At 39.8% G+C, this 27,235-nt stretch overlaps 1 protein-coding gene across 1 annotated transcript in view; it reads left to right on the forward strand.

Moving 5' to 3' along the window:
* Positions 1-1,449: 1,449 nt before the first annotated feature.
* brinp2 (bone morphogenetic protein/retinoic acid inducible neural-specific 2) overlaps positions 1,450-27,235 on the forward strand; it is a 123,662-nt gene continuing 97,876 nt past the window's right edge. The window contains exon 1 of the mRNA XM_029725720.1: positions 1,450-2,268. The gene's annotated coding sequence lies outside the window, so the exon portion shown is untranslated. The remainder of the gene's footprint in view (positions 2,269-27,235) is intronic.

Genomic DNA, 27,235 nt, shown 5'->3' on the forward strand with positions numbered 1-27,235 from the left:
TGAAAATGCTGTCGCTGCTTCCCGTTGACTAAATTTTTATAAAAAGTTAAACAACTATTTGGTTAATCACTCATATCGATATCAATAGAGCAAGGGGAAAACGGTGTGAATGCACTGTTTAATCTAACACTATTCAAAGGCCACGCTGAATCTGAAAATAATTTGTATATCACTGGTTAGAAGAGAATTTTCTGAAGACGGTCATCTAAATTCTAGAATGTCGGATGGAAGTTTTGGGAGACTGCCTGAAACAAAGGAAACACATCAGTTGCTGTATTTAATTTCAAGGAATCAGTACCCACCATAGGGTATCAACAGTGACGGGGTTGGCTGTTAGTTTAACACTCAAATCCATGTATTGGTGTGAGACCAGCGATTTGACTTAGAAAATTATAGTAGAATTCTAAATCCTAAAACCAATGATATTGATCTGTTTTAAGCATGTTGTGTTTAATCAATTTTTTTTGTCGTTGTGATTACTATAAATATTTATATTAACATTGCTTATTTGAGTTTAAAAGGATGTGTAATTACCCTCTTCGATGTGGTCAAAACGTGAGGTTGTGTAGTTTAGTAACACATACTGTCCACGTGCAGGAAATTTGCGCAAATAATCTAAAGTAATGTAGCTTTATTGTATAATCTCACAGCTAAATATGGTTAAATACCAGTAAACTGAGAAACAGTGTTTCTCTCGTGTCTCCATCTCTTTGCCTACTTACACTAGCGGTAATTCCCTGAGGTGCTCAACCTCTTCAACACACCACCACAATATGGGAGTGATTCAATCCAATCAGATTTTGGAACCAGTCCTATAGGATTTCAATACAAGAATCCAATTGAAAAAAAACATATTAGATTTTGGAACAAGTTTTATAGGATAAAATCCCAATAGGATAGGTTTTATAGGATTATATCCCCTAGGATAAAATCCTATAGGATAGGTTCTAAAATCTGATAGGATTTTCTATTGGATTCTAATATGATTTTTTTATTACTAGGAATTTCAGAGGTTTAAAAAGGAAGAGAAAGGAACGTTCTAAACCGGCACTTTTTGGGGGGTTCGAACTGGTTCAGAACTTTGAAAATAATTTGTTCCAACCCCTTTTCCAGACACTTGTATAATCTATGCGAGGGTGCATTGAAGCCGTTCTGGCAGCTCATGTTGGCCCAATGCCCTACTTTATGTTGGTGTTTCCTTTATTTTGGCAGTTACCTGTATCTCTCTTCAGAAACTAGGGACTTTGTCAGTATGAATTCAGTTTGCCAGTAGTCACAACAAATTTGCAACACACAAATTTGGCTAAAGTATTGGGAGAAGCATTTCTCTTTCATTAGCCAGGCTGTCCCTTCAGGCTTGCAGAGCTCTGTATATCCTCTCCTCTGCTTCCCCAACCCCCAGCCTACCATTTCCCCACTCTCTCTCCTCTTCTCATGTCCCTCTCCTTCCTTCCACATAGCATTATCGACCCCTCCTCCCTGTACTTTGCTCTGAGCTCAGCTCAACCAATCACGGTCTAGGAGGCGTGGCAACAAGAGTCGGTTTGCAGAGCAAAGAGATGTGTTCCTGAAAGACTTTGAGCAAGAGCAATCGTCAGTCCAGGGCTCATCCGAAGTGCTGGGCTTGAGAGTGAGTGATGACTGTAACAGGGGCAGCTGAGGCTTAGCTGTGTGGCTCACAGAAAATTGTGTAAATTGTATTTCTCTGCTTTGGTAGCAGGTGTGGGCTCTTTACTGAAGGGAGAGTTGCCTAAAAGGAAAAGAAGAGAAATTGTGTGGATTTTATTCTGGTTCTTCTGACTGCTACACTATATATTATCATTAAGACCTGGAGGCATGGGGGACACTGGCACCTTTGACTTATCTTGCTGTTTCCTATTTCTGAAATCTTAGATGCATCCTTAGTTTTAAAATATTTTTTGGGGTGTGACTATTTTTGGTCTCAGCTGATTATCTCAAGCTAAATATACACTGTATTGTTGTGGACTTGACAGTGTTATAGGGGCACCTTTGGACCCCAACTTGCAACCAACATTGACTAACTTGGCCATAGCAGTGAGAGGACAATGCCTGGATTATCCTATAATAAGCGACTCTGTAACTTGCCTGTTGGAAGCTGCAAGTGAATCAGGGACTGGAGGCTGTCGGTCAGCTGCTGGCTGCATTCCACCAGTTTGTCTGAAGACTGTAAACATCTTGACAACCTTCACTAGTTGGTAGGATACACGCACAACGAAAGAGACAACAGGATCACCCTTCACACTCTGGGTGAGATGCCATTGCTATTGCTTGCCTTGCTTCTATATCAATTTGTAATGTGCTTTAGAGTGCCTGAGTATTGATATTATTTGCACAGTGACCTGGCTGGTGTGTATTATTAATAATGTTGAGTTAGTAGTTTGATTTTGTGTTTTTATCCAAAGAAGTTGTACATTCATTATCAACCTGTCTTTTATTTTTTTACTTCAGGCGTTCGCATAGTTTACTCTTAAATTATCTCCTTAAATTATTACTCTGGGGTTATGATGCTGAATTATTATCTTGTTTTATTTGTGTGCAGTTTTCTGGTTATTTAAAACAGCTCATATCAATGGGGGTGTCCCCTATAGCCTATGATGCATGAATTTTGATGTGCATAGGCTAATATATTCAGCAGAGGATTTGTGAATATTATGTTTTATACATGCTCCTCTGTGAATTTGCATTCAGTTCGTAAGCATCTCCAACTAGGCTTACTCAGTCCAGATCTCTCCCTGCCTTAGGCTTAGGGTACGATAATGGATCAGAGGAGAGAGAGATTCAGGAGATTGCTGCAAAATCATTGAAAGTGCCTTCAAAACATGAGATGCCCAGTGCTTTAACTTTCTGGTCAAATGAGAATTCTTCAGCCAGTCATTTTAAATATAGCACCTCAAGAACAATGCTTGAGAGATTTAACAAAACCACCCCACAGCTTTGTTGTTCACTGCATGGGTTTGCCTCCTCGCTGTGTGAACCTTGGATAACTGCCTGCGCATGGTGGAAGGAAAGGAAGAGGCAGTGTGTAGGTCAGTGCTTCCCTCTTGATATGGCCATGTGTCTCAAAGTATTTGTGCTCATCAAAGGCCACAGGCAGCACTACCACTGTAGGAGGACAGAACTGGACATTAGTGTGAGCAATCAGTCTATTGTTTTACATATGTTCATGAATCCTCTTTGCACGTGATTTTGGTAGACTAGACTCATGCTGACATTTCAATCGGAGGGGGTATTTAATGCAATTTTTCACCAAATATAAAGCAGCTTTCTTTTTATCTAATCCGTTGAGGAAAATGTGTAAGCTGCTTCAGTGTATTTTTTTAAGATGTTGGTTCTGGGCGACTAAGCTGTTGGTTCTGTGCGATTTGTATTTGAATAGCGGATTCCTGGTGCTTGATTGTTAGAAGTATTTATAAACAGTGATGAAATAAGTCTCTCTCCAATTTACTTTTATTTGGTATTTTATTCACTAAGGGGTGGGATATGGGCATTGTTGAGAACATAAATATACAATGTTATCAAAATGAACACATTTACTAGAAAAAGATTCCTTGTTTCTTTACAACAATGTCTCTCTGAGGGAGGTTGTCTGTCTTGTCCTCTATTTCCTGCCTGCTTTTATTGAACATAAGTACATGAATATCAGGGGCTTGCTACAGTAAGTAGTTACAACTAGTCTGCTTTTTAAAATTCCCCGTGGAGAGACTTAGCTGCTCACCACCCTCGTCTTCCAGCAGTTGGGAAGGGAGAAGAAGATTCTTGACAGTTTTACTGCTTTTTCTCACCTACAGAGGGAGCATAATACCACACAACATTTAGCTGATCTGCCTCCAGCACTAAGCTATTCTTGAGCTCACTTTTTTTTTTTTAAATGCGGTCTGAAACATGTATGATGCTTGGCTGAACTCTCTTAGAGAATGATAAAGAGCGTTTTTAGAACGGGACATGTGCAATGTTTAAGTAAATGCATTGATCTCAATTATTGAGTATTATCACAGCAGAGATTCATTTGACTTGACATCCAAACCAAATGCATTGATTTTCAATGTTACTGTCAGTGGCGATTTAATCCCTCTGAGCCGTACAGGTTATGCTGCAGAAATGTACCATTTGTACTATCTTGACCTAGTTTAATGTTATTTTTTATTTGCAGCACTCTTTGGTGCACCATGAAGCAAGTTATCTAACTACAGTAGGCTATGTGAGTAGATGGGATACTACATAACGTGTGTGTGTGTGGTAAAAATGTAGTGCTCCTAAATGAATAAAACATTGATCAGTAGCCAAGGCAAACTCAATACAGTATATGCCTAGGCCTAGCAGTAGTACAGCTGGATTTTCATTTGGAGATCTTATTTCCCAGATTGAAGCTGCTGATTCAAAGTGGAATGGAACCAGTCTCTCGTTGTGTCCCAAATGGTACCCTATTCCTTTTAGGGTCAAAAGTAGTGCCTTATAACAGGAACAGGGTGCCATTTCTCTCTGTAGTAGAACCATATCAGCACAGCCAAATCACTTGCCAAGAACATCTGTGCGGACATGATAATAGTCTTCCCCACCTTTTAGCAATCATTTGTGCCCAGGGAAGTTTGGGTCATTGATTACATTTCCATAATAGAGATTAAAGGATGGAGAGCTGTTGAAAATGAGATGGACAGAAGAGAGGAACTTGGGCTGATCTCAACGAGTAGGGCTATTGTACACAAACTCTGTTCCACAAAGAGTGAAAAATATACTATCTTATACCCAAATATATGGCACAGTTAGGAGAGTGTCAATCATTCTAATTTATTCATTGATGAGGAATTTTTCCATCTTAATTTGTTCCCCTTATTATTGCTTATGCAGCCTGCTAAGTTAAAAAGCATAATTTGTTTGACTGGTTTGCATGTTTAATTAAATGTTAAATTCACAAGTTGAATTACCAAGCCTTCCCCTAATAACCTTTCTCCATTTCCTGACTTTCACACAGAGAGCGCTCCCTTTTAACTTACTCATGCATGCAGTGTAGAAAGCATGTATGTCAATACGAGTTCAGAGCTGACTGAGGACTTTGGAGTAGAATATATATGCATTTTTTTACCCGTAGATAAAATGGTGTGCAGTGAAAGTATAAAACTCAAGTGTGTTTTAATCATTTGAAAGTGAAAATGGCTGACAGGCTTTTGATGTCTTTTGATGTCGATCGATCAATCTTGGTTAATTATTAAAGCACTCAAGACAAAAACAATGCCAGACTGATACAACAGAAAATATGGACTGGAATATGCAATGGATGCAGTAGCACTGCATATTCTATCCCAGGGGTCTCCAACAGCTACCAGTAGCTTGCAGCCCACATTTGAGTAGCCCGCCAAACAATTCTGAAAGGTCATGCATGTTTTCCACCGCAAACTGTCATAAACAAATCTAAGTATCAGAAACTACTTGCTACTATCTTGTTAACGGAACATTGACATTACCCCAACCTGGTTAGGTTTAGCTTTTTAAGCTATCTGCCAATTAATTTCCAGTATATATTGCCCCTGTCTGTGTGTGTGGTGTGGATGTTTGTCTATCACTCCGTGTGTAGCCAGTTGATGTGATAACCGCATGTGGGTTGACAGAAATACTTTCCCCAAAACCTTCTCAATTAAATTTGAACTGCAAAGTAGGCTTACCTGGCAGAAGTATATCATGAGTAAGTATATAAATTATATCTATTATTTGCTAACTTTTCTATGAAATGAGCAGCATCAGTACAGAACCGTCCTAGACCGGCACATTAGGCAGCATATTCCTCACTAGCTAGATTATCAATTAAAGGGCCAGATGCAGAATTATAGGGGAATTACACTCAAATCTAAAAATAAAATAAAATGTTTTCTTCGAGACCTACAAAAATTGCCTTCTGATTTAAAAGCATTGACATGGACTCTCAGAATATACAATTTCATTTTTTCTCTATGAACAACTGCAATTTTGAGTGAAAAACAAAGCTAAAGCCAGGAAAAATAAAACTGAGAACATAATTTAGGAAAATATAAGACAGAATTTGGGGAGGAAAATTACATATTTTATGGAGTTGTTTATCAACCATTTTTCTACCAGCTATATTGACAGAAAACGGTGCACTGCTTTCTCCTGCGCACTAAGGACCTGGGGAAGACTTGCAGGGGAGAAGAGAAGAATGTGCCTATTTGAAAGCTAGAAAAAATTGTAGCTCGCAACATGTTTATTTTTTTTTAAAGTAGCTCTCATGCTAGAAAAGGTTGGCGAGGCCTCTGTGTGCATCCCAAATGGCATCCTATTCCCTAGATTGTGCTCTACTTTTGATCAAAGCCCTGTGGACCCTGGTGAAAAGTATTGCACTATATAAGGAATAAGGTGCCATTTGAGATGCAGCCACTGAGTCGTGACAGCAGGCTATTAATTTGAGACAGTTTGCTATAGAAGGAAAATAATCCTGCAGCAACAGGAAATATGGATTATAATTAATGGACATTTTTGTAGGGGTTTATTAAAAAAATGAATAAGTGAAAATCAAGTCTGAAATTTTTACACATTTCAGAAGACTTAAATTCAAATATATTACAAGTTTAAATGTCCTGCATTGCAGAAAAGTTGTCCTGCAACACAGGGTGATCAGATTAAGATCCTACATCAGGATATTTCAGGGTCACTGAAGAGACTAGCTAAGCATCCTTAGCTCCATGACAAGAAAAACACAATTGAGGTGACTGTACTGTATAAAGGCTAACCCTGAGCAAGGCATTAAAGTCAAGTTACAGTATGCTTTAAGTAGGAAATTCATATTTATATAATTTTATACTGGGTGCACTCATTAGACACGCTTCAGCAGTCAACAATCTGATTTAAAAGATGGGAAATTCCAAGTCAAGAGGAGTTCTCTTTATGTGGAAAAGGGTAGTAGCAGTAATAGCTAAATTAGATACAAGTTCATGGCCTTTGTTATCACACTGTATCTAGATTATGTAATAAAGCAGTACATTATGGGAGATGATGTGGAAGCCCTTTGATTGTATGAGGGTGGTAGTACCCCCATCCTTTAACGCAGGGCAAGGTAACTAGATTCAACTGCAGGCCAAATCTTTTTAGGAGCGGATGGTCGGGGGCCGGAATATAATGAAGTCATTTGTACACTTTTTAAATTGACCACAAGAAATTGTGTTTGAAAATAACAATTCATACCTTGATTAAATTGAAATACGATCACTTATGTCTCTTTTTGTTATTAGTAGGAATACTTCCTAAAATGTATTTATTTATTGCTGAATTTCTGGTGATTTGACAGTTTTTTGTTTTTTTACCCAAAACTAAAATCCCCAAAATATAACTCTATTTTTGTTTTACAAAAAAAGAATTGGCCCCCAGAAGTTATTACATACGGGCCGATTTTGGCCCGCAGGCCGCCTGCAGACGACCATTGCTTTAATGAGTCAAACCTGAATTATAGAAAGGAAAAGTTCTCAATGTTATTGCAACCAGCATATAAAGGTTGATATCATTTTTACAGTATAATGTATGCCCCAAGATAATTTTATGTGAACAAATACAGTGGCTGTGGTATGTTGTGTAGATCCTTAGGCCATATAGTTTGAATCCAAGCACAGTGGCGGTGGAGCCTAGTTTTATTGGGTTCTAGTAAAGCCTATAAAATATCTGCTGTTGGACGAAAGACAAGATTTGTGTAATATAAACAGGCTACACTGCTGATAAAGATGGCATGTTTAGTGTCTTGAAAAAACCCAACTGTTTAAATACCACCAATAACTTTTTTGTCAGCCTTTAATGTTCAAGATGGCATCAATCATCAAAACGTGGAAATTCCAGATTATCCTGGTCAAGGGTCTGTGGCGAAAAAGGATTTATTGGACAAGGAGTCAAGGATCAGAAGAGACCAGGCAGCAATCAGGGATGTGTCCCAAATGGTACCCTGTTCCCTACACAGTGCCCTACTTTTCACCAGAACCCTATGGGCCCTTGTCAAAGGTAGTGCATTATATAGAGAATATGGTGTCATTTGGGACACAGGCTTATGTGACGACCCGGGATACAGTTGATTCATGCTGCAGCTGGGCACAGGTGGAGGTTCCACCAATCAGCCCCAACAGCAGGCTTCTTTCACTGCATTTTAATTGAGTACTAAGAGGATGCCAGCCATCAGAGACCACAAGCTGTAAGCCATTACAGTTGGCGGCAGGGTCTGATGGCCCACAGATTGACTTGATTTTGATTGTCCAAGCGAGTGAGGAAGATCTGTCCCAAGCGGAATTTACTGAATTTTATGATTTCCAGTAGGTGATAATAACAAATAACTGTAATTCTGAGTAAATGCTTGAAAGTGTGTGGACCAGAATGCTAGGTCCAAAAATGTATCCTCATTATTTGACCTAGCCAGAATGTGGACATTTTGTTCTTCTGTAAGTGCAGTCCTTTTCCCCATCGCAATTTGAAGCAGGGGATTGGCTATTGTCATCCATTACCACATACAATATGACTGAGTGAGAGTACGGAGAACTGGGGTGCTCTAGGTATTAGGAATTGGAACAGTACTGCATCAGCCCCATATCAAGCTTCCATGCTCCTCTCCCAACACCCTTGTTCTCAACCAATGATGTATATAAACCATGGATTGCTGATGCTATGTATTGGCCAATGAGAGGCTTTGATGCCACCGGTCAGCCATATTGGCATTGCCCAGTAGGAGCATTCTCCATAGGAATGAATGGAATTGTACAGTATTTTAATTAAATGTTTCAAGGACAAAATTACATTATTTTAAAAGGAAACGTAAAAAAAAAAATACTTACTTCATCATCTCTAGCACCACCCCACACGTAAAAAGAGGAAGATAAGTGTTTCCAATGAAGTCGTCAACCAATTAGTAGGCATTGCCTACTCACAATTGGTAAAAATCATACTTTGCATACCGATGATGTTCCTGAGTTTTACTACAAAACATAGAAACGCACCAATTTCACATATGCTGATGTTGGGGTGATGCTGGAGATGATGAAGTTGTAAAATGTTGACTTTTCCTTTTCAGTATTTTGTTGTAGTGGGAACAGTAACATTATTAGTCATATCTAAAAAATTATACTTTAAGTAAAGTGTGTGTGTGTGTGTGTGTGTGTGTGTGTGTGTGTGTGTGTGTATACACACTACATGACCAAAAGTATGTGGAAACCTGTTGGTCGAACATCTCATTCTAAAATAATGGACAATAATTTTGAGTTTGTCCCCCCTTTGCTGCTATAACAGCCTCCATTCTTCTGGGAAGGCTTTCCACTAGATGTTGGAACATTGCTGCGGGCCTTGATTCCATTCAGCCACGAGCATTAGGGAGGTTGATCACTGATGTTGGGCGATTAGGCCTGTCTCGCAGTCGGCGTTCCAATTTATCCCAAAGGTGTTTGATGGGGTTGAGGTCAGAGCTCTGTGCAGGCCAGTCAAGTTCTTCCACACCGATCTTGACACACCATTTTTGTATGGACCTCGCTTTGTGCATGGGGGCATTGTCATGATGAAACAGCAAAGGGCCTTCCCCAAACTGTTGCCAAAAAGTTGGAAGCACAGAATCGTGTAAAATGTCATTGTATGCTGTAGCGTTAAGATTTCCCTTCACTGTAACTAAGGGGCCGAACCCGTACCATGAAAAACAGCCCCAGACCATTCCTCCTCCACCAAAATTTACAGTTGGCACTATGCATTTGGGCAAGTAGTATTCTCCTGGTATCCGCCAAACCCATATTCGTCAGCTGGACCGCCACAGGAAAGGAAGACCCAGAGTTATCTCTGCTGCAGAGGATAAGTTAGAGTTAAACCTTTTAAGGATCCACGCCTTTTCTTCAATTTTCACCCAAAATGACATACCCAAATCTAACTGCCTGTAGCTCAGGACCTGAAGCAAGGATATGCATATTCTTGATACCATTTGAAAGGAAACACTTTGAAGTTTGTGGAAATGTGAAATTAATGTAGGAGAATATAACACATTAGATCTGATATGCCATCATATTTGTAATGCAAGAGAAAGGCCATAACATATTATTCCAGCCCTGGCACAATTTGGATTTTGGCCACTAGATGGCAGTAGTGTATGTACAACATTTTAGACGGATCCAATGAACCATTGCTTTTCTGTTCAAAATTCTGTAGCAAGAATGCCCAAATGTTCCTAATTGGTTAAACTTTTCAAGTTCATAACTGTGCACTCTCCTCAAACAATAGCATGGTATTATTGCACTGTAATAGCTACTGTAAATTAGACAGTGCAGTTAGATGAACAAGATTTTAAGCTTTCTGCCAATCTCAGATATGTCCTGGGAAATGTTCTTGTTACTTACAACCTCATGCTAATCGTATTAGCCTACGTTAGCTCAACCGTCCCGCAGAGGACCCACTGATCCTGTGGAGGTTTAACTGCACCTCAGATTGCAGCCCAAATAAATGGCTTATAGAGTTCAAGTGACACACATCTCAACATCAACTGTTCAGAGGAGACTGTGTCAATCAGGCCTTTATGGTTAAATTACTGCAAAGAAACCACTAAAGGACACCAATAAAAAGAAGACTAGCTTGAGCCAAGAAACACGAGCAATGGACATTAGACAGATGGAAATGTCTTTTTTTGTGAGACGCAGAGTAGGTGAACGGATGATCTCCGCATGTGTGGTTCTCATCATGAAGTATGGTGGTGTGATGGTGTGGGGGTGCTTTGCTGGTGACACTGTCAGTGATTTATATAGAACTTAAGGCACACTTAACCAGCATGGCTACCACAGCATTCTGCAGCGATACGCCATCCCATCTGGTTTGCGCTTAGTGGGACTATCATTTGTTTTTTAACAGGACAATGACCCAACACACCTCCAGGCTGTGAAAGGGCTATTTGACCAAGAAGGAGAGTGATGGAGTGCTGCATCAGATGACCTGGCCTCAACAATCACCCGACTTCAACCTACCTGAAGATGGTTTGGGATGAGTTGGACCGCAGAGTAAAGGAAAAGCAGCCAACAAGTGCTCAGCATATGTGGGTACACTGTCATCAAGGCAACGGGTGGCTTCTATGAAGAATTCAAAATCTAAAATATATTTTGATTTTTTAACTTTTTTGGTTACTACATGATTCCATGTGTTTCATAGTTGTGGTGTCTTCACTATTATTCTACAATGTAGAAAATAGTAAAATAAAGAAAAACCCTTGAATGAGTAGGTGCCTCCGAACTTTTGACTGGTACTGTATACCAGTCAACCCTTTTTTCAGGACCCTGCTTTTCAAAGAAAATTTGTAAAAATCCAAATAACTAAACAGATCTTCATTGTGAAGGGTTTAAACACTGTTTCCCATGCTTCTTCAATGAACCATAAACAATTAATGAACATGGACCTGTGGAATGGTCGTTAAGACACTAACAGCTTACAGACGGTAGGCAATTCAGGTCACAGTTATGAAAACTTAGGACACTAAAGAGGCCTTTCTACTGACTCCGAAAAACACCAAAAGAAAGATGCCCAGGGTCCCTGCTCATCTGCGTGAACGTGCCGCAGGCATGTTGCAAGGAGGCATGAGGATTCCAGATGTGGCATGGGCAATTAATTGCAATGTCCGTACTGTGAGACGCCTAAGACAGTGCTACAGGGAGACAGGACGGACAGCTGATCATCCTCGCAGTGGCAGACCATGTGTAACAACACCTGAACAGGATTGGTACATCTGAACGTCACACCTGCGGGACAGGTACAGGATGGAAACGACAACTGTCCGAGTTACACCAGGAACGCACAATCCCTCCATCAGTGCGCACTGTCTGCAATAGGCTGAGAGAGGCTGGACAGAGAGCTTGTAGGCCTGTTGTAAGGCAGGTCCTTACCAGACATCACCGACAACACCGTCGCCTATGGGCACAAACCCACCGTCGCTGGAACAGACAGGACTGGCAAAAAGTGCTCTTAACTGACAGGTCACGGTTTTGTCTCACCAGGGGTGATGGTCGGATTCGCGTTTATCGTCGAAGGAATGAGCATTACACAGAGGCCTGCACTCTGGAGCGGGATCGTTTTGGAGGTGGAGGGTCCATCATGGTCTGGGGCGGTGTGTCACAGCATCATCGGACTGAGCTTGTTGTCCATGCCGGCAATCTCAACGTTGTGCGTTACAGGGAAGACATCCTCCTCCCTCATGTGGTACCCTTCCTGCAGGCTCATCCTGACATGACCCTCCAGCATGACAATGCCACCACGCACAGAACGAGCAGTATGGCTGATTTCCTGCAAGACAGGAATGTCAGTATTCTGCCATGGCCAGCGAAGAACCCAGATCTCAATCCCGTTGAGCACGTCTGGGACCTTTTGGATCGGAGGGTGAGGGCTAGGGCCATTCCCCCCAGAAATGTCCGGGAACATGCAGGTGCCTTGGTGGAAGAGAGGGGTAACATCTCACAGCAAGAACTGGCAAATCTGGTGCAGTCCATGAACAGGAAATGCACTGCAGTACTTAATGCAGCTGGTGGCCACACCAGATACTGACTGTTACTTTTGATTTTGACCCCCCTTTGTTCAGGGACACATTGTTCCATTTATGTTAGTCACATGTCTGTGGAACTTCAGTTTATGAACTGAGACAATCTTGTTATGTTCCTAAAAATATTTACACATGTTAAGTTTGCTGAAAATAAACGCAGTTGACAGTGAGAGGATGTTTCTTTTGCTGAGTTTGTGTGTGTATATATATGTGTGTGTATGTTTAACTTATATAAAACAATTTAAAAGTATTCATTAAGGTGTCTGTATTATAATAAATGTGGCAAAAATGAATAGACATTAATAAATGCATTTCTATAGCTTCCAAAATATTTTTTACAACGGTGGGGGAGCTCTAAGATGGTGTGACTTAATTTAGTGTACATATAAATCATTGGTGTCCAAACCTCCAAGATGGATGGTTGTTGTAAGCCAAGCCCCTGTATTTCACTTGGGTCCAATGACCTTTTCACGTTGTACAGGGACTTGCATTACCTATCGATCAACTCCTGACCAGTCTCTCTGTGGGGATGGTGTGTGTGTGTATATACTGAATATTTCCTTTCTTGACAAGAAAAACGAGTGGTGATCCTTTCTCTGAATGAAGCCAACTGGAAAAGGAAATGTATAAGGTGTTAGGAGTTATGGTTTCTCAGAATTCATATATTTTCAGATTTTATTTTCTCACCTGCTTTTATGGTTTTCAAATCAAATTTTACTCACGTACACATTGTTAGATATTACGCCATTCTTGGAGCTAGCAACATACACATACAGTATTTAGTAGATATTATTGCGTGTGTATCAATTGCTTCCGTTCCTAGCTCCAACAGTGCATTAATTTAGTTATTTATTTATTTATTTATTTTTGTCATGAAGTCAGAAACGGAAGCAATAGGAATAATAAGTTGACATACACCTTAGCCAATACATTTAAAGTCAATTTTTCACAATTCCTGACCTTTAATCCCAGTAAAAATTCCCTGTCTTAGGTCAGATAGAATCACCACTTTTTATTTTAAGAATGTGAAATGTCACAATAATAGTAGATTGATTTATTTCAGCTTTTATTTCTTTTGTCACATTCCCAGTGGGTCAGAAGTGTACATACACTCAATTAGTATTTGGTAGCATTGCCTTTAAATTGTTTAACTTGGGTCAAACGTTTCGGATGGCCTTCCTTCCACAAGCTTCCCACAATAAGTTGGGTGACTTTTGGCCCATTCCTCCTGACAGAGCTGGTGTAACTGAGTCAGGTTTGTAGGCCTCCTTGCTCGCACACGCTTTTCCAGTTCTTCCCACAATTTTTTTTTAAAGGATTGAGGTCAGGTCTTTGCGATGGCTACTCCAATACCTTGACTTTGTTGTCCTTAAGCCATTTTGCCACAACTTTGGAAGTATGCTTGGTGTCATTGTCCATTTGGAAGACCCATTTGCGACCAAACTTTAACTTGTCTTGAGATGTTGCTTCAATATAGCCACATAATTTTCCCTCCTCGTGATGCCATCTATTTTGTGAAGTGCACCAGTCCCTCCTGCAGCAAAGCACCACCACAACATGATGCTGCTTCATGGTTGGGATGGTGTTCTTCGGCTTGCAAGCCTCCCCCTTTTTCCTCCAAACATAACGATGGTCATTATTGCCAATTCTATTTTTGTTTCATCAGACTAGAGGACATTTCTCCAAAAAGTACAATCTTTGTCCCCATGTGCAGTTGCAAAGCGTAGTCTGGCTTTTTTGTGGCGGTTTTGGAGTAGTGGCTTCTTCCTTGCTGAGCAGCCTTTCAGGTTATGTCAATATAGGACTCGTTTCACTGTGGATATAGATACTTCTGTACCTCTTTCCTCCAGCTTCTTCACAAGGTCCTTTGCTGTTGTTCTGGGATTGATTTGCACTTTTCGCACCAAAGTACGTTCATCTCAAGGAGACAGAACGCATTTCCTTCCTGAGCGGTTTGACGGCTGTGTGGTCCCATGGTGTTTATACTTGCGTACTATTGTTTGTACTGATGAACGTGGTACCTTCAGGCATTTGGAAATTGCTCCCAAGGATGAACCAGACTTGTGGAGGTCTACACTTTTTTTCTGAGGTCTTAGCTGATTTTGTTTGATTTTCCAATGATGTCAAGCAAAGAGGCACCGAGTTTGAAGGTAGGCCTTGAACTACATCCACAGGTGCACCTCCAATTGACTCAAATGATGTCAATTAGCCTATTAGATGCTTCTAAAGCCATGACATAATTTTCTGGAATTTTCCAAGCTGTTTAAAGGCACAGTCAACTTAGTGTATGTAAACTTCTGACCCACTGGAATTGTGATACAGTGAAATAATCTGTCTGTAAACAATTGTTGGAAAAATCACTTGTGCCATGCACAAAGTAGATGTCCTAACAGACTTGCTAAAACTATAGTTTGTTAACAAGACTTTTGTGGAGTGGTTGGAAAAACACGTTTTAATGACTCCAACCTAAGATGTATGTAAACTTCCGACTTCAACTGTATGTAGATAAGGTATTGATGTTTTCTATTTTTAATAAATGTGCGAAGATTTCTAAATCTGTTTTCGCTTTGTCATTATGGGGTATTGTGTGTAGATTGCTGAGGATTTTTTTTATTTTAATCTATTGTAGAATAAGGTTGCAACATAACATTTGGAACAAGTCAAGAATACTTTCTGAAGGCAATTTGTGTGTCGTGTGTGTGTGTGTGTGTGTGTGTGTGTGTGTGTGTGTGTGTGTGCATTTCTTTTTTCACAGTAAACCAGATTGGAAAAGATGCCACCCACACGTTTATATAAACTCAGCAAAAAAAGAAACGTCCTCTCACTGTCAACTGCGTTTATTTTCAGCAAACTTAACATGTGTAAGTATTTGTATGAAAATACAAGTTTCAACAACTGAGACATACACCGAACAAGATCCACAGACGTGACTAACATAAATGGAGTAATGTGTCCCTGAACAAAGTGGGGGGTCAAGTGGCCACCAGCTGCATTAACTTATTTGGGATAGGGGGCAGTATTTTCACGTCCGGATGAAAAGCGTGCCCAAATTAAACCGGCTGTTTCTCAGGCCCAGAAGCTAGGATATTCATATAATTGGTAGATTTGGATATAAACCACTCTGAAGTTTCTAAAACTGTTTGAATGATATATGTGAATATAACAGAAAATATTTGGCAGGCGAAACCCCGAGGACAATCCAACCAGGATTGTTTTTTTGTTGTTGAGGTCACTCTCTTTTCAATGGGTTGTCTTTGGGAACCTAGATTTCTAAGGCAGTTGCTTGCAGTGCCTATCGCTTCCACTGGATGTCAAGTCTTTAGAAATTGGTTGATGTTTTTCCTTTGTGTAATGAAGAAGTATGGCTGTTCAGAACGAGGCTCGAGGGAAGTGGAAAGTTTGATAGAGGCGCGTGACCAGAAAGCACGCTCCACATTGTTTTTCTCCGGTATTGAACGCTGTTTATCCCATCTTAAATTTTATCGATTATTTACGTAAAAAAATACCTAAAGTTGTTTTAGGAAAGTTGTTTGAAATGTTTGGACAAAGATTACAGGTAACTTATGAGAGGTTTTGTAGTCATGTGGCGCGAGTCGGAACCTGGATCAAACACACCAAATAAATGGACATTTTGGATATAAACGACGGAATTAATCAAACAAAAGGACAATTTGTGATGTTTATGGGACATATTGGAGTGCCAACAGAAGATCTTCAAAGGTAAGGCATGCATTATATGTTATTTCTGACTTTTGTGTTGTGCCTGGCGGGTTGAATTCTGATTGTCTGTCTGTTTGTTTGATGGGGTGCTGTCGTCAGATAACAGCATGCTTTGCTTTTGCCGTAAAGCCTTTTTGAAATCGGACACTGGTTGGATTAACAAGAGGTTTATCTTTAAAATGGTGTATAATACTTGTATGTTTGAGGAATTTTAATTATGAGATTTCTGTTGTTTGAATTTGGTGCCCTGCAATATCACTGGCTGTTGTCGAGGTGGGATGCTAGCGTCCCACATAACCCAGAGAAGTTAAGCACTGCTGAGATTGCCTGCAGTGATGATAAGCTCAGTCCGATGATGCTGTGACACACCGCCCCAGACCATGACAGATCCTCCACCTCCAAATCGATCCCGCTCCAGAGTGCAGGCCTTGGTGTAACGCTCATTCCTTCGACGATAAACGTGAATCCGACCATTACCCCTGGTGAGACAAAACCGCGACTCATCAGTGAAGAGCCTTTTTTGCCAGTCCTGTCTGGTCCAGTGACAGTGGGTTTGTGCCCATAGGTGACGGTGTTGCCGGTGAGGACCTGCCTTACAACAGGCCTACAAGCCCTCAGTCCAGCCTCTCTCAGCCTATTGCAGACAGTCTGAGCCCTGATGGTGGGATTGTGCATTCCAGGTGTAACTCGGGCAGTTGTTGTTTCTATCCTGTACCTGTCCCGCAGGTGTGATGTTCGGATGTACCAATCCTGTGCAGGATTACACGTGGTCCTGTGCAGGATACACGTGGTTTACCTCTGCGAGGACGATCAGCTGTCCATCCTGTCTCCCTGTAGCATTGTCTTAGGCATCTCACAGTACAGACATTGCAATTTATTGCCCTGGCCACATCTGCAGTCCTCATGCCTTCTTAGAGCATGCCTAAGGCACGTTCACGCAGATGAGCATGGACCCTGGGCATCTTTCTTTTGGTGTTTTTCAGAGTCAGAAGGCCTCTTTAGTGTGCTAAGTTTCATAACTGTGACCTTAATTGCCTTCCGTCTGTAAGCTGTTAGTGTCTTAACGACCGTTCCACAGGTGCATGTTCATTAATTGTTTGGTTCATTGAACGAGCATGGGAAACAGTGTTTAAACCCTTTACAATGAAGATCTGTTAAGTTATTTGGATTTTTACGAATTATCTTTGAAAGACAGGGTCCTGAAAAGGGCCGTTTCTTTTTTGCTGAGTGAATGTTCCCTGATAGAGTAGAATAGTGGACCTTGATGGTCAACCAGTAGCACTTGGTAGATTTGGAAGTCTCTCATCACGATTATTATTAAGCCAAGTCTTTCCCTTTTTAAGCTCATGAAGCAGTTGTTGTGAAAAAAATGCAGCGTGGCTAGTTTTTACTATCTCCCTTATGCATTGGTACCAAGGGAACATTTGAATATTGTACACATGCGGTAATTAGATTAGTATTCACATGCTCTTCGAAAATTGGAGAGTTGTAATCAGATGCCTGTTTGTGTACTGTATAGATAGACTTCTTGTGGCACTGTACCGCTGATGACACAGAATTTACCGAATTATAATGAGTAAGACAACACATTATACACAAGTAGATGTATTATTTCATACCTGTTTTTCTAAGCCAAGAGACCTCTTTGACTGGGCACTTTGTTTTTATGACACCTGTCTCAAATAATTCATATTTACTGCCTCTTCTATAAAGCCTATGTAGTACATGGAGCTATTTTACTGAGAAGTGGACCACCGTATGTTTGAATGGGTAATTTATTAATGCTGACTGTACTTTCATGTATGGCGCGGCCACACTTCCCACAACAGGCTGGATATCTTCAGATCCAGCTGTATACTACTATTTTATTTTTCCTATTGCTTCCTTTTCTGACTTCATGACATAAGATAGGCCTATGTATCAATAATTGAAATACGTGGATTGATTTATGCATTTTTCTCATGGTTGTGGATTTCCATTTACAATTGCTCTTGTGCTGCCAGAGAGGTTACCAAATATTGAAGATTACTTCCTGTAGATAGCTTTTTTTCAGTACATTTTGGCAACTTGCGCATAAACCATAGCTGAAATGGCATTGTACAGTCATCAAATTATTTCATTTAGGGATAAGACAAACCTAAAACTGCGGGATGTATTTTTATATAAGCCCTGCACCGCAAGAGGGGAAAAAATCCTCTATTGAAAATTTGACATTTCGTGTTAAACCTCTAGTACGTGAGGTGAGGAAGATCTTTGGAGGATATACCCTTGGACTTTGTTTTCATGAATTATACATTGTGCAGAGAGAGACAAGTAGATATGTTCTTGCTATTCCTTTCACTTCTTGATACTGACTGCTTTTGCCAGTCCTTCATTATCTTTTCTCCTGTGCCCACAATACTTAGACCTGGCTGCACTTTTGGATTAGAGAGATTGTCATCGCTGTCACTTGCTTATCTATTTCTTCCCTCTTGAATTAAAGCTTAGCCAGACGTGTGATGCCCTCAAGATTACCAGCAGGCAGGTATGGAAATCCTTGACCGACGAGATGTCCTTTTGTCTGAGCTTCATCTGTGCTGCTCCTTAGCCTATCCAGAAAATGTTGTCCGTATCTTAAGCCTTTAGAAGGCGTTCGCCAACAGATCTTGAAGCATATTCAAACTGTCATCTCTCTTATGTAATTAAAACCTCAACGTTGTGTACACTCACTTTCGCGTGACGACATCCATTTACTCACAGAATACTTGATAGCCATTGCCCTCATTCTGCCCACTCTAACTTCCTGCCTTACCTGTCAGTCATCAGAATTCATGCTTCTGGTTCCTTCTTCGTCATTCTAACGTTCCTTAAAGTCCACATAGGATTTATTCTGCCTTTTTGCATGCCAATGATAGCAAGTGACACATGGGGAGAAAAATAGAACTCTGAAAGATGGAGCAGTGAGGTGACAGAGCGATTTGATGTCTAAATATAGGATCCCTGTCTTTGCACATATTTCATTCAGACACCCCACAAAAGGGAAGTGGTCTATGAAAATTGACTCATCCTGTTGGAGTCTGCAGTTTTTTTCATCTCAGGGGTTCAAAAGACTGTGCGTCTGTTTTTCACGTCTTCACTTTTCCCTCTGTGCAGTGGTTTGCTAAATGACTCATGTTTCCTCTCGCAATACCTACAGGCATACATCAGCCACAGCAGGATTAAGCTGAATGTGAGCACGATTTAAGGGCTTTAGCAACTGTCTTCCCATACATCTTAATAGAATTCACATGGCCTTCTGTTTGGGATAAATACGGTCCTGTCTTGGTATTTCTTCTGCCGTTTATACGAAGTGAAGGTGTTTAAGTTGACAACTGGCTTACTTGCTTATGGGCAGGGCAGAGATGAGTCAATTAAATAGTTGGTTTGGCTCAGTAATACTTCTACCATCTTTTATTCTGTCTCTCTGAAAAAAATATATAAAATGATTATCAAACTGAACCAATAGAGTACAGTATATTAATTTTGTAAGCACTAATATCCAATGAGTTGTACAACAAGCCCTCACATAGCCTCATAGTCACCGACAATGTAGAACATCTCTGGAAATGCAAGCAATTTGCAATCTGAATGATGAAATATAATTTTGAGCTGGGCAGAAGAATAAAAGCAGTGTAGCGTAAAACGCATTCAAAAAAAATAATGCCCTCATGATTGAATGTGGAGATGAACCACCATGTTGTTGTGAGGATTTTAAACACTGTCAGTTCGCCGAATACTAAAAGGTCAAACCATTGTGTGAAATGAGTCCAGATAGAAAGGTCATTGAGATACTTTGTTTCTTAATAGATTAGGATGGAACCATAATGGCTTCTTGTTTCTCTTATTATCGAAGATAATAATACAGACTGCCAGCCCTTTTGTTCTTGCTCCAGTGGACACACTATAATCACTCTTTGTGAATTTGGAGAGAGGATGGTATACCCTTACAAAAAAAATCACGTGAAATTTTCATTTTTCAGTCACGTGTGACGTTTCACATGTGAAAAAGGTCACATGGGAAAACAGACCTGTAAGTCAGACACATGGTTTTCGGACACGTGGGAAGTTTGACAGATTTTTCACGTTCATTTTTCACGACTCACGTGGTTTCCCAACATTTCACGTGTGCTTTTGTAAGTGGCGGGATTAGAACCCAGGTTTCCCTGCGGAGAAGCCAAGGTCTTGACCAGTCGACCAAGAAGGCAAACACTAATTTTGAAGTCGCAGGTGGTATACCTTATCACATGACCATGAGCAACCATGACCGATTCATGTCCACTACACCTTCCCATGTGCATTTTCACATTTTAATGTTGAGTAGGGCTGTCAAACAATTACATTTATTGAGTTATCGCAGGATTTGCTGTGATTGATCACAAATAATTGCAAATTCATCATTTGTTCATATTGAGCTGTTATTTATGATTTTTTTTTTTACACAAAAAGCTTAACAATATTTCCGTTTTGATTTTCAGTCAACAAAATTTACAAACACTTTATTTAACCTCAAACTCAACTGTTCACATCGCATTGTTGTTTTTAGCTGTATAGATTATGTATAATGTTTTCAGTTTATTTTGAATGCTTTCAGACAATGCAATAATCAAAAATTGTGCACTAAAATTACAAAAAGTAAACTTCAGTCAACTGGCAACACTAATTTGAACATGTTAAAGAGGATAAATAAGGAGCACTAACTTCTAGAGGTGTGTGCCTGCAGCAGTAAAACTCTGAATGGATGGCTCGGATATAACAAATCATAATTTAACACACTTAAATTATATTCATGTAAACTGCTACCTTTTTACAGAATGGCATTAAAGAATTTGCAATCCTATATGTGAAAACATTGCTACTACAACATGTTAACCAAACCTTTTCACATGTGAGGGGAATAACACTTTCACCACCACATGCGAAATTGTAATTACACATGTGAAAGTTAGATTTTCAAATGTGAATGTTTCTTATACAGTACCAGTCAAAAGTTTGGACACACCAACTCATTCAAGGGTTTTTCTTTATTTTGACAATTTTCTACATTGTAGAATAATAGTGAAGACATCACAACTATGAAATAACACATATGGAATCACGTAGTAACCAAAAGTGTTAAACAAATCGAAATATATTTTATATTTGAGATTCTTCAAAGTAGCCAACATTTGCCTTGATGACAGCTTTGCACACTCTTGGCATTCTCTCAACCAGCTTCATGAGGTAGTCACCTGGAATGCATGTCAATTAACAGGTGTGCCTTGTTAAAAGTTAATTTGTGGAAATTCTTTCCTTCTTAATGCGTGTGAGCCAAACAGTTGTGTTGTGACGTGACAAGGTAGGGTTGTTATACAGAAGATAGCCCTATGCAGAGGATAAGTTCATTAGAGTTAACTGCACCTGAGATTGCAGCCCAAATAAATGCTTCACAGAGTTCAAGTAACAGACACATCTCAACATCAACTGTTCAGAGGAGACTGCGCAAATCAGGCCTTCATCGTCGACTTGCTGCAAAGAAACCACTGAAGGACACCAACATGAAGAAGACTTGCTCGGGCCAAGAAACACAAGCAATGGACATTAGACCGGTGGAAATATGTCCTTAGGTCTGATCAGTCCAAATCTGAAATTTTTGGTCCCAACCTCTGTCTTTGTGAGACGCAGAGTAGGTGAACGGATGATCTCCGCATTTGTGGTTCCCACCGTGAAGCATGGAGGAGGAGGTGTGATGTAAGGGGGTGCTTTGCTGGTGACACTGTCAGTGATTTATTTAGAATTCAAGTCACACTTAACCAGCATGACTACACAGCATTCTGCAGCGATACGCCATCCCATCTGGTTTGCACTTAGTGGGACTATCATTTGTTTTCAACAGGAAAATTACACAAAACACACCTCCAGGCTGTGTAAGGACTATTTGACCAAGAAGGAGAGTGATGGAGTGCTGCATCAGATGACCTGGCCTCCACAATCACCTGATCTCAACCCAATTGAGATGGTTTGGGAGGAGTTGGACCGCAGAGTGAAGGAAAATCAGCCAACAAGTGCTCAGCATATGTGGGAACTCCTTCAAGACTTTTGGAAAAGCATTCCAGGAGAAGCTGTTTGAGTGTGTAAATCTGTCATCAAGTTTTGATGTCTTCACTATTATTTTACAATGTAGAAAATAGTATAAATACAGAAAAACCCTTGAATGAGTAGGTGTACAAAATATTGACTGGTACTGTATGTGAAACTGCAAATTAGATTTTCAAATGTGAATTGTTTTCACATGTAGTTTATTTACATGTGAAACCGCAATCACATGTAAAAATCACTTTTGCAGTTTCACATGTAAGAAAACTCCACGTGAAGTTTTTTTATATGTGATACCGCAAATGTCATTTTTACATGTGATTTGTTTTTTACATGTGGAAATGCAATTCCATATGTGAAAATGAGATATTCTTACATCTGAAACTACAGATTTGATTTTCACATGGGAACTTGCAATTCCACACGTGAATGTGCAATATAATGGGATAAGCTATGCATGAAGGAATGATAATCAATAGAACTAGAGCAAAGGACTGTCTCAATGAACCATGTATTACATAGTAACACAAGAGTCACAACTAGCACTCATTCTAACAATAACAGGAATAAGAACAAATAATGAACTTCCATTCTTTCACGCACCCCAGCCATAAATCCAACCACACTCTCACAAGGAATTACACTGGGAAGGAAGAAGACCATCTACGAGAGGATTTACTTATACCCTTTTGAAAGCATGGGCTGGGCTGTCCAATCACAACCCAGAAACCCTGCATCCTCAGGGCATGGGCAGGGGCAAGGCACATGGCTACTCCCTGATTGGCTGGGCCTTAATCTAACGATATCTCACGTGAAGGGGGAGAAAGTGTAAGTACAGGTGAAACCCAGCAACAGGTAAACAAGTTGTAATGTCTGTAACATCCAGGAAGGGAGATCCTATTTTTCACATGTGAAACTGCATATCCAAATTTCACACGTACAACTGCAATTCACATGTGAAAAGGTGGTGTTAACATGTGAACTCTAAATGTGATACATGAGAAAATATGGTTTCACATGTGAAATTTAAGCTGAACATGTGAAACGGCTATTTCACATCTGAAAATGTTTTTTTGGCAACACTTTATTTGACACCTAGCGTCATAAAACGTTATAACGCTATCATAACCATATCTTAATATTTTTTTAATTTTTTTATTTAACCTTTATTCAACTAGGCAAGTCAGCGAAGAATACATTCTTATTTACAATGACGGCCTACCAAAAGGCAAAAGGACTCCTGCGAGGACGGGAGCTGGGATTTAAAAAACAAACAAATTAAATAAAAATATAGGACAGAACACATATCACGACAAGACGTGTGTTTTGACACCTACATAAGAGCGTCAAAGCCCACAAATCCTACCACAAGACAAACCATTCCATTCTACAAACAAACTTTGATTCCAAAACATGGAAATGTATCACAGGACATTTTTGGGGTGTTGTAAGGGTAGTAATATAAGCCAGAAGGGCCTATCAGGTACAGTTGAAGTCTGAGGTTTACATACACCTTAGCCAAATACATTTAAACTCAGTTTTTCACAATTCCTGACAATTAATCCCAGTAAAAATTCCCTGTTTTAGGTCAGTTAGGATCATCACTTTATTTTAATAATGTAAAATGTCAGAATAATAGTAGAGCGAATAATTTATTTCAGCTTTCATTTTTTTCATCACATCCCCAGTGGGTCAGAAGTTTACATACACTCAATTAGTATTTGGTAGCATTGCCTTTAAACTGTTTAACTTGGGTCAAACGTTTCGGGTAGCCTTCCACAAGCTTCCCACAATAAGTTGGGTGAATTTTGGCCCATTCCTCGAGACAGGGCTGGTGTAACTGAGTCAGGTTTGTTGGCCTCCTTGCTCACACACACTTTTTCAGTTCTGCTCACAAATGTTCTATAGGACTGAGGTCAGGGCTTTGTGATGGCCACTCCAATACCTTGACTTTGTTGTCTTTAAGCCATTTTGCCACAACTTTGGAAGTATGCTTGGTGTCATTGTCCATTTGGAAGACCCATTTGCAACCAAGCTTTAACTTCCTGACTGAGGTCTTGAGATGCTGCTTCAATATATCCAAATCATTTTCCCTCTTCATGATGCCATCTATTTTGTGAAGTGCACCAGTCCCTCCTGCAGCAAAGCACCACCACAACATGATGCTGCTTCATGGTTGGGATGGTGTTCTTCGGCTTGCAAGCCTCCCCCTTTTTCCTCTAAACATAACGATGGTCATTATGGCCAAACAGTTCTATTTTGTTACATCAGACCAGAGGACATTCCTCCAAAAATTATGATCTTTGTCTCCATGTGCAGTTGCAAAGCGTAGTCTGGCTTTTTTTGTGGCGGTTTTGGAGCAGTGGCTTCTTCCTTGCTGAGCGACCTTTCAGGTTATGTCGATATAGGACTCGTTTTACTGTGGATATAGATACTTTTGTACCTGTTTCCTCCAGCATCTTCACAAGGTCCTTTGCTGTTGTTCTGGGATTGATTTGCACTTTTCGCACCAAAGTACATTCATCTCTAGGAGACAGAACGCGTCTCATTCCTGAGCGGTATGACGGCTACGTGTTCCCATGGTGTTTATACTTGCGTACTATTGTTTGTACAGATGAACGTGGTACCTTCAGGCATTTGGATATTGCTCCCAAGGATGAACCAGACTTGTGGAGGTCTTGGCTGATTTCTTTTGATTTTCCCATGATGTCACGCAAAGAGGCACTGAGTTTGAAGGTAGGCCTTGAAATACATCCACAGGTACACCTCCAATTGACTCAAATGATGTCAATTAGCCTATTAGAAGCTTCTAAAGCCATTTTGCAAGCTGTTTAAAGCCACAGTCAACTTAGTGTATGTAAACTTCTGACCCACTGGAATTGTGATACTGTGAATTATAAGTGACATAATCTGTAAACAATTGTTGGAAAAATTACTTTGTGTCATGCACAAAGTAGATGTCCTAACCGACTTGCCAAAACTATAGTTTGTTAAGATATTTGTGGAGTGGTTGAAAAACGAGTTTTAATGACTCCAACCTAAGTGTATATAAACTTCTGACTTCAACTGTACATGACCATATGTCAGTCATAAGTCCCAAGAGTGTTTTTTCCTGCCCCTGCATTCATCCCAGTCATTAGTGACAGAGCATTGGGCTAAGCACAAGTTTGACATCCAATGTGTGTACAATTGCAATAGTAATAAAATTGAAAATTCTAGGAAATGTTATATAACTTAAATAGTATGTTATATAACATTTCCGACATTTTGCCTTTTTTTGTACCTTTCCCCAGATCTGTGCCTGTATCGGGGTGCTAAGTACAATTCCTTCAACCTTGTGGCTTGGTTCTTGCTCTGACATGCACTGTCAACTGTGGGACTTTTATATTGACAGGTGTGTGCCTTTCCTCATGTTCAATCAATTGAATTTACCACAGGTGGACTCCAAACAAGTTGTAGAAACATCTCAAGGATTATCAATGGAAACAGGATAAGGTCTGAGTACTTATGTAAATAAGGTATTTCAGTTTTGTTTTATTATACATTTGCAGAAATGTCTAAAAACCTGTTTTATTTTTGTCATTGTGGGGTATTGTGTGTAGATTGATAAGGAACATGTTTTATTTAATCCTTTTTAGAATAAGGCTGTATTGTAACAACATTTGGAAAAAGTCAAGGGGTTTGAATACTGTCCAAAGGCATTGTGTATATGGAGTGAATCTGACGTACTGTTGCCTCAACAATGCATGGGTGTATTTAGTTGTTTTGCACACCACCATCTTTAGCTAAACAAACATTATCTAGAATAGATTGTAGCTAACTGTTAGCTAGCTAGCTACATGAACAGTTGAGAGCTAGCTTTTACTTTACGAAAACATGATTGGAATGTATTTGAAAACGTGTGAAAGTTTTCTATTGCCATAATATTATAAGGTGTCTACCCAGTCTGCCCAGAGTGGGTGAAAACATTCTTTGGTGATTTAAATTTAAATTCCTATATTATAAAATACATTTTACCAAAACAAATTTGATTATTCATGTTCTGAACCATTCATTGGGGTCTCTCTAACATATAATTTTTCATTTTCTCTAACATATCATTAATATTATATACAAAAATATTTTTATGATCTCATACATACGATACATACGATAATAAACACAGAGCTCTGATGACATGAAAAGCATATACTGAAATATGAAAATACGACATGTCATATATCAAGATCCATTAATGTCCTGCAGATTTGAGACGATGAGTTCAACAGGAAAGTGAGCCTGTCAGGTAGCCATGCACAGAATCCAGCATACTCATTTTAAAAGGCTAACTGATCATTAGAAAACCCTTTTGCAATTATGTTAGCACAGCTGAAAACTGTTGTACTGATTAAAGAAGCAATAAAACTGTCCGTCTTAAAACTAGTTGAGTAGCTGGCGCATCTGCATTTGTGGGTTTAATTACAGGCTCAAATTGTCCAGAAACAAAGAACTTTCTTCTGAAACTCGTCAGTCTATTCTTGTCCTGAGAAATGAAGGCTACTCCATGCGAGAAATTGCCAAGAAACTGAAGATCTCGTACAACGCTGTGTACTACTCCCTTCACAGAACAGCACAAACTGTCTCTAACCAGAATAGAAAGAGTAGTGGGAGGCCCCGGTGCACAACTGAGCAAGCGGACAAGTACATTAAACTATCTAGTTTGAGAAACAGACGCCTCACAAGTCCTCAACTGGCAGTTTCATTAAATAGTACCCGCAAAACACCAGTCTCAACATTAACAGTGAAGAGGTGACTCCAGAATGCTGGCCTTTCACAACAGTTTTCAGCTGTGCTAACATAATTGCAAAAAGGTTTCTAATGATCAATTAGCCTTTTAAAATG

Source organism: Salmo trutta, chromosome 31, assembly GCF_901001165.1.
Source record: "Salmo trutta chromosome 31, fSalTru1.1, whole genome shotgun sequence".
Taxonomy (NCBI): domain Eukaryota; kingdom Metazoa; phylum Chordata; class Actinopteri; order Salmoniformes; family Salmonidae; genus Salmo; species Salmo trutta.